This window comes from Arachis duranensis, chromosome 3 (genome assembly GCF_000817695.3).
Source record: "Arachis duranensis cultivar V14167 chromosome 3, aradu.V14167.gnm2.J7QH, whole genome shotgun sequence".
Lineage (NCBI taxonomy): Eukaryota > Viridiplantae > Streptophyta > Magnoliopsida > Fabales > Fabaceae > Arachis > Arachis duranensis.
In genome coordinates, this window is record NC_029774.3 from 51,185,066 (window position 1) to 51,194,596 (window position 9,531).

General features: G+C 34.7%; 1 non-coding gene across 1 annotated transcript; it reads right to left on the bottom strand.

Annotated features, from left to right (window-relative positions):
* Positions 1 to 7,824: 7,824 nt before the first annotated feature.
* LOC127746203 (small nucleolar RNA R71) lies at positions 7,825 to 7,931 on the bottom strand. The gene has a single exon (XR_008007823.1). It is a non-coding gene; the product is annotated as a small nucleolar RNA R71 (small nucleolar RNA).
* Between the last annotated feature and the right edge of the window lie 1,600 nt (positions 7,932 to 9,531).

Sequence of the window (9,531 nt, forward strand, 5' to 3'; positions counted from 1 at the left end):
ATGTGTGGTTTTATAATTTAAGAATTGTTTTCGTTTTTATCTTATGAATTTGGGTGGAACGGAAGTATGACCCTCTTTCTATTTGAGTTCTTGTAAAACTTGGAAAAGCTCTTTGCTTGAACAACAGCTTTAAAACATATTCTCCTAAGTTTTAATTATTTGGATTTAACAGAATACGTGACATATAATCCTCTTATTTTTGGGTAATTAGAATTTTTGTGGCATATAAACTGGAATTTGAACTTCACCCTCTAATTGGAATTAATTGACCAAGGAATTGGCAGTTGATGAATTTTAGAGGAGATTAAGAAGGTCAAAGGAATTAGGGTCTAGTCATAAATAGTTTGTCATAAATTAAATCCTACATGATTAAAATAGTGAGTAAGAAAAGTTAATCCGAAAAAATAGATAACTCTGAAACCTTAACTATCTTCTCATTATATTATTCTCAACTTATTTATTTGTCTGTGTTTAATGCTCTTTGAATACCAAAACACTCTTTTCTGTTTGTCTAACTAATCCTATCAAACGCTATTGTTGCTTAATCCATCAATCCTCGTGGGATCGACCCTTACTCACGTAAGGTATTACTTGGTACGACCCGGTGCACTTGCCGGTTAGTTTGTCGGTTGTAAAATACCGCACCAGTTGTGCAGCTTGAAGTTGCAGAATATTAAACTGTTAGAGTTATAGGAGATATCATGAAAATTAAAAGAAAATGATGTCGTTTCCACACAAAAGGGATTAAAGATCATTTTGTCCCTTTGGAGACTAAAATGAATAAATACTCTTAATACTCACATGGTCCCAAAAGAAAAGGGTGAGGTTGAAGACATACAATTCATAACCAAAAAAAAAAAATACAACATAATATTTTGTTACATATACATTACGTTTATAATGTTTGTTTCCTATATGGATGTTTTGCCTTTTTTATTTAAATTAATAAAATATATTCTGAATAAATGTTATTTTTAATTCCTTATCGATCACTATCAATTTGCAAAGCTCGATTAACTTCAATTTTAGAGGAAAAAAAATACATAAATAATCAGCAGGTCACTATTTAATAACTGGTAAGAAGGTCAATTAAACCATTTATTTGAGTGATTGAAGATCAATAAAAAATTTTCATATTTTTTTAGACATTTTATCCTTTGCATAAATAGTGAAGGATCAGAAAAGGTATTTACTCAAATAATTTATTTTCAACTGTTGAATTTGAGAAAAATAATAATAATATGATGATGACTAATATTATAATCTTGGGTTAAAAATCCAAAAAAAATATTGTGATGTGTGTGTTTATTGTGCATAAAAATAAAATGTTCAAAAAAAGCCCAATAGTGTGTGTAATTCATTAGGCTATTATGCAACAACCCCAAGATCAAAAGCAAACATTTCATTCTCATGTTGCCCATGACAATTTTTGCTGATCACAAATTAAGGAGAAAAGCAACACTCTCTTCTCTGGCCCGTAAGCAAACAATTAAACACTCCCTTTTCTCTTCAAAACTGCAACCCACGTGATTAACCTTAAATCAAGGTTGAAAAGTTTCAAAATCAAGCAAAGAAAAAGAAGCCCAGTTTAGGGTTCCATTAAAACAAAAAAGGTAATCACCAAGTTGAAGCAGCGAGAGAAAAGAAGAAGAAAAGTCAGAGGCTAGTGTAAAAAGCAAAAATAAAATCAAAGATTGAATCAAAAGAAAATCAGACCAATATTTCTATCTTTATACTTCTGTTGTAGCTTGTTAAAGTTGCCTTCCTCCTGCATGTATTATTTAGATAAGATGAAGAAAATGAAAGTTGTGTATCACTGCTACAAATCAAAGGTCAAAAACAAAACTTGGAGACAAACAATGGATAAATGGCTCAGATTCTTGAAGCCAAAAGAGAAAGGAAGAACGAGAAGCAGTAAGGTAAGGATGCATGCCAACTCTAATCCCTGCTGCTATCCCATCTCTCCTATGTGTCTCTGATCTGAAATTTTGGAAAAGAAGAATAAGTCAAAGGTGTTCAACCATGCTCAAGTTTTGAAAGTTTTACTCTTCTTTAAAAAGGGTAAACAGCCAGAAATCGAAGTAAGGAGAGCGAGCATACTGTTTAGGTCTTCATAGCCTTCAAGCTATCCTTTCTTCTCCGTCATGACTTTATATTGAATTTTTTGTGCTTTAGTTTTTATCTTTTTTTTTGTTTCTTATCAATGGAAAAATACATTATGTGTGGTAATAGAAAACGTCATTGAGAGAAAAGCCAAAGAGCATATTCTTGGCGAAAAATCATAAAATTATTTCAAACTCTTTTGTTTGTATTTTTGTTTTGTATTCATGATCTTGGGGCGATTCCCTTACTAAATTTGGTGAGCACTTAGTGATTGAAAGTCTAGGGAGTGAACCTAGCTAAATCAAATTTAGGTAGAAATTTGGTTTGTCCCATATAGGATTGGGTAGAATTCTAGAAAATTGGTGATTGTAATCTTTGTGAAAAATAGTGGAAATTCCACCACTATTATGGTGTAGTATGGATGTAGGCCATATTGCACAAGGTGGTAAAAACAAGATATATGACTGTGTTATTTTCTTTTCTCTACTATGCTTATGGTTTCTTTTGATAAGAGACAAAATGAAATTATTTCCTGCAAAATTAACTTAGCAGAAGTCATAGCAACTCAGTATGTTTAAAAGTAACTTGTTTGTTCTGTTCCTAATCAATCGTTAAGAGATAAAACAAAATTGTCTTCTGCATAATTAATATTGCAAACTCAATAGTAACACTAAATAAAATTTAATTTTAAGTTAAAGTGTACAAATTTAAAAAAGACCATAAATTTAACCTCCTTTCTCTAGGCTATTGATAACTTTCACCAACTATATGCACAAATTTATTTGTTGTGCATAAGTATAGCAATGGCGATCAAATATATGAAGGCAAATTAGGGTTTAACACTGTATAATTCTTATGCAAATAGCAAGAATTTAAATTTATTGTTACTTATACAATTTAGGAGCTATAAAATAAAATAGATTAGAGAGATCAGAAGTCTCATATTTTAAAAGTTTTGCTCCAATTACACATCTTATGTTTATACATCTTTTCTAATTTGTGCATCTAAATGTGAGAATATATAGTTTAGTAACGTGGGTGAGTGATATTTTGAAATAATATTAAGTAATTAATTTTTTGAGTTAATATCAATTAATTTTTTAAAAATTATTTTTTATCTTAAAATTTAAATTTTAAATTTTAAATTCTTAATTTTAGATTCTAAATTATAAACTCTAATACAAAATTGACTAACGTTGATGATTAATTAAAAGTTAGTACTTATATTTCCTTGGCATTCCATTGTGAGATGGCAATGGATGAGTGTGTGTATCCACAAAATAGTTAGGTTGAATTGAAAACCTTGGACTTTGGTGAACTTGTTGGGTCTTTTTCAAAAGTAGACAAATTAGGGATGTTAATAGGACAGGATGAGAGCAGGAGATGCCTTCCTGTTCTCCGTTCCCGCCCCTAGATTTTATTTCTGTCCCTGTTACGGGAGATAATTGTTCCCATCCTCTTTTTCCGCATTCGCTGTGTTCTAGCTTTGCAGGGTCCCATTTGCTATCTCCTTATATTGAACATTTACATGAAAATTATAGGTAAAAATTAAAAAAAAAACCACAAAACATGATTACAACACACCAATATATCTTATACAAAATTACAATTTACATGTCTAGAAATACCAAATAACAAATCATAGTTCATAAAACAAAATCTTAAAATACAACTTTCATTTAAAAAAAAGCCATAAAATAAAGTCTGCAACATTAAATATTTTTTTATTGTCAAAATACAACTTTCAACAAACAAGTTCATGTTCTCTGTTAAAATAACACAAACATGAATATGTTAGCACACATCATAAACAAGAAGAAATATTAAATAAAAATTTGACATAGTAAAAAAATAATTACCTAAACTACTAAATCCCCCATATCAATCTCATAGTCTGAAGGAATTGAAAATTTCGACGCTGATTTACGTATATTATACCAATCAATAATTCTCGAGAGTTGAATTTGACTTGAAATTGAGCTTTAATACCAAATAACTGTGGTAAAACCTCTATTGACAAGTATTTGTACAAAATATGGGAGAGGATGACTAATTGTCGTAGACCCATTCAACAACTGTTATTCATTTTTGGGTAATGAAGTGATCAAAACAATAGAATGATATAAAAAGGAAAGTGGAAGATAATACGTCCTCAATAGTAAGAGACAACACCAACACCATAAAAATATGAGAAACAACGTCTTTACACATATATGTTAAGAAGCCGATTATCATATCCCAAATTAGTTAGTCAACCAAATAATTCTCCTATACGAGCATGTTCCATCTAAAAAGTAATATGGACCACATGCTTACAACAATAAGCACCAAGTATCCCTGTAATCTAGAGCACAAGTCTATGTATATCCCTTAGCATCTAAAAGAACATAAGATAATCTATTTAACCATCTTGCAAACCATAACAGCATAGATCCAGCAGCAACCAACAATGTTTTTCCCTGGAAAAAGCAGAACTTTTCATTTTGCAGAAGAGGAATATAAGCCTAATGTATAATATGCAAAAGAGGATAAATTATAAACTGCAATAAATCAACAAAAAAAAAAACAAATAATAGAGCAGATTATTTAGAGAACACATAACAAAGTTTATTCAAAGGAAGAGTATCAAACTCTAATTGGTTCATAATTAATTAAATATAAACCCTATGTGTAAAAAATGGCAAAAAAAATAGAGAAAAAAGGAACATCTAACCTAAAATTAGATGAAAGTGGAGTAGTAGGACGATAGACAACTAACGGTGACGCCAAGGCATCTTAGGCTAGTTTCTTTTGTTTTTAGTAGGTTTTATGCACTTTCTTGAGTTATAAGCAATCAATTGGGTTAAAAGTTCATACACACCTTGATTCATTCAAACACAGTTAATTTGATACTTTTTCATGAGATTTATGCCATAATTACTTGTGCGCTAAGAATGATGCAATCTTTCATGATATTAGCAAGGCTTTGATGCATGTATTGATTGATAACAGGTGAAGAATTGCATGGAAGGAGGTTGAAGAATTGCCATGGAAAGGATGAAGAGGAAGCAACGTTGGTGGCAAAAGTTGGACCACCAACGTTGCCTCAAACGTTGGAAGGAAGGAAGGCAAAGCAAGTTCTGCATAATTATCTGATACCCATGTTGTAGGGAGTGTTGGTGAGCCAACGTTACCTACAACACTAGTGATACAATGTGCTTTCTAAAAAATTAGAAAAATTGTGGTGACGCGTACGCGTGCTATACGCGCACGCGTGGATTATGAATTTTGCCAATCAACGCGCACGCGTGGATAGGTCAACGTTGGAGGGAACGTTGCCACTCAAACGTTAATGCCAAAGCGAGCGATATGAAGTTCAAAACTCAATTTTGGAAAAGCGCATTGACGCGCATGCTTGAGCGTGAAATTTGGCAATCCACACGCATGTGTAAGTGACGCGTACGCATGGATGAATCAACGTTGGAAGGAGCGTTGTCGGTCCAACGCTAAGGCCACCGTGCGCGAAAACATTTCAAAATTCAATTTTGGGATTTTGTATCCACGCGCAGGCGTGGATAAGCATTCTAGCCCCAAACACGCGTACACATAGGCAGCACAGACGCGTGAAATGGTAATTTGTACCATCCACGTGCACGCGTATGTCTCGCATACGCATGGACAAAAAAAACGTTGACACTCTAATGTTGAGTCCAACATTGCTTAAAACATCCAAAATCAATTTTCTCTAAAGGATGTTTGACTATCGAACGTGAACTTAAACGTGGGCATCAGAACCCTGCATTTCAAAGCACCTCTCTTCTCAACAGCGTGGGAGCGAATTGGATCAACTTCAATGAAGGAAAAAATCCCAATTGAGATGACTTGAAGATTAATTGAAGAAAGTAGTATAAATAGCTTAGAGTTCAAGTTAGTAAGGGGGTTGATACACTGAGTACTGAAACTCTGCCAATTTTATCTTTCTCTGCATTTTGTTCTTTCTGCAATGTACTTTTCTATTCTGTGATTCTTAGAGCTATGAACAACTAAACCCCTTTCATTAGGTTAGGGTGCTCTGTGTAATTCAATGAATCAATATTAGTTTTCATTTTTCTCCTTCTTTCTTTTCTCTTAATTTTGCTAGAAAGCTTTCAGTCTTCATCCAATTGGATAGTTATCTTGAAAAAGAAGCTATTCATAATTGGATCTCCTCTGAACCTTGGAAGAGGAATGAGAAGATCATGCTAGAAATGCTTTCTCACATTGGATTAGATTGGGGTTTGGATGGATATCGTGACATGTAATCCTACTAGCACTTTGATCTATGAATATCTGTGGTATAATCAGTGATCATACTTCATCTCTTCCCATGAGCACTTAAATCAAGGAATTGAGCAATTGTTCATTCTTAGAGAGATTAGATTGCCAAGGAATTGGGATTTAATCATTTAAGATTGTCAAGGAGATCAATGAATGTATTGATTGAGGAAGAGATAAAAATGAATTTGATCTGGAGAATTATAACATCTCCTGACCCCAATGAGCTTTCCCATCTCTGATCTACCCATTCTTTCACATTCTGCTCTTTAATTTGATGCTTAATCCCCATACCCATTTAATTTCTTGCAATTTAAGTTACTGTTCTTACATTCTGCAATTTAATTTCTGTTCATTTAATTTCTTGCAATTTAAGTTTCCCGCCAATTTACATTTTGCGATCCCAATTTCAAATCCGATTCAGTTCAACTAGAACAATCTTCCAATTAACGTTGATCAACCAACAATCCCTGTGGGATTCGACCTCACTCAATAGTGAGTTTTTACTTGACGATAATCCGGTGCACTTGCCGGTAAAAAATTGTTGAGAGACAATTTTCGCGATATCAAGTTTATGGCGCCGTTGCTGGGGATTGGTTTTGTATTGACAATTACTAAATTGGAGGATAACTATATTGAGCATTTTTCTTTTCTTTTGAATTTCAATTTCAGCTGTTTAATTTTACTTTCTGCTATTGTAGTTGTTTTTCTTTATTTTTCTTTATTTTCGTACTTTCCAGCAAGCTAACCCACTAACCATTTGATAAATTTCTCTAACCAAGCTAACTATACTCTGTTTCAGTAGACTTTGCACTTTCCATTTCTTGTACTTGTTCATTGTATGACAGGTAGAAGAAGGGAAACCTCAACCTCTTTTGATAGTGAACCAGAGAGGACCTTCCTTAGATTAAGGAGGGAATCAAGAGGAAAGAAGGCTATTGGTGAGAGGAAGAACTGGAAGATTTGGATATAAACATGGAGGATGATATGGAAAACCATCATGAAAGGGAGGTAAACAATCATGCCAGAGAAGGTGCAGCTAACCCTGTTGGACAAGAGAGGAGAGTGTTGGGTTCCTACATTAATCCCAATCTTGGGAATTGTGGGAGCAGAATTCAAAAACCAACCATCCATGCCAATAACTTTGAATTGAAATCTCAACTCATCACTCTCATCCAAAACAATTGTTCTTTCGGAGGAAGTGCTCAAGAAGACCCTAATCAGCATCTCACTACATTCCTTAGGATCTGTGATACTGTGAAATCAAATGGAGTTCATCCTGATGCCTACAGATTGCTTATATTCCCTTTCTCTCTAAGGGATAAAGCATCCAAGTGGCTAGAATCATTTCCCAAGGAAAGCCTCACAGCTTGGAAGGATGTAGTAAATAAATTCTTGGCAAGGTTCTATCCTTCACAAATAGTCAATAGACTGAGAGCAGAGGTTCAAACATTCAGGCAACAGGATGGTGAAACCTTGTATGAAGTATGGGAAAGATTCAAAGATTTGACAAGGAAATGCCCCCTGATATGTTTAATGAGTGGGTGCAACTGCACATCTTTTATAAAAGGCTTTCCTATGAATCAAAGAAAGCTGTGGACCACTCATCCAGAGGCTCCTTTAACAAGAAGAAGACTATTGAAGAAGCCATTGATGTCATAGAAACAGTGGCTGACAATGAGTATTTCTATGCCTCTGAGAGAAGCAACAATAGAGGAGTCATGGAGCTAAGCAACATGAATGCAATCCTGGCCCAAAACAAGATGATCACAAAGCAACTAGCTGATTTGACCAAGCAAATGAAAAATAATTAGGCTGCAGCTATCCACACTCAACCATCACCTCAAACAGAGTCAATTACAGAGGAAGGAGTTGACTGGGAACAAGCTAACTACATTGGAAATTCATTTAGACAAGAGCATAATCCATACTCCAAGACCTACAATCCAGGTTGGAAGAACCACCCAAACTTTGGGAGGGGAAACCATCCAAACCAGAACCAAAATCACAGACCCCACAACTCCAACCAATTCAATAATTCCACTTACCAACAGTCCAACTCAAGATCATATTAACCCTCACAAAATAATTATCCCCAGCCACAATACCAAACCCAAAACAAACAACCTCAACATCACACTCCGAACCCACCTTCTGAGGATAGGATGTCCAAGATCGAAACTATGCTTGTAGGCCTCTGCAAGAAATCTGAAGATATGAAAAACTTTAAGGAGGAAGTGAGAGCTAGTATGAAAAGTCAAGGAGAAACCATTAAGAAACTTGAGTCCCAAGTGGGTTATCTATCTCAACAATTTCCAAAGTCCACTGATAGCTTCCCAAGTAATACTAAAAAGAACCCAAGAGGAGAGACCCAAAAAGTAAGGTAGGAAGAATGTAAGTCAATCAATCTAAGTAGTGAAGAAGTCCTGAAGGAAGAATGCTCCAGACACTCAGATCATGATGAAGGATAGTGAAGGAAGAATGTAAGGGAGATAGAAGAAATGGCTAGCCCTGAGCAGAGGAAGGAACAAAAATAGAAAGAAGTCCTCAAGCCTTTTGTGCCACAAGCACCATTTCCCCAGAGACTCAGGGGAGGTGAGAAGGAGAAAACATATACTAAATTCCTGGATACATTTAAATCTCTTCATGTCAATATTTCCTTCCTTGAGACACTACAACAAATGCCTACATGCATAAAATGTATGAAGGAGCTGCTTACTAAGAAGAGCACCCTGAAAGGAGGACAAACAGTGGTAATGAACAAGGAATGTAGTGCCATCATCCAAAAGGACTTGCCTACAAAGAAAAAAGATCCAAGGAGCTTTCACATCCCTTGTACCATAGGGGGTACCATGATTGATAAAGGATTCTGTGATTTGGGAGCAAGCATCAATGTAATGCCTCTATCTCTCATGAAAAAGCGAAAAATTAATGAGTTGAAACCCACGGATGTGATCCTTCAGCTGGTGGATAAAACCCAGAAACAAGCACTAGGAGTAGTTGAGAACATACTGGTAAAGGTTGGGAAGTATTTCTTGCCGGCAGATTTTTTGTTATTATCAAAATAGAGAAAATTTACCTTCATCCGATCATCCTAGAAAGACCATTCCTAGCCACTGTCAGGGCACATGTGGA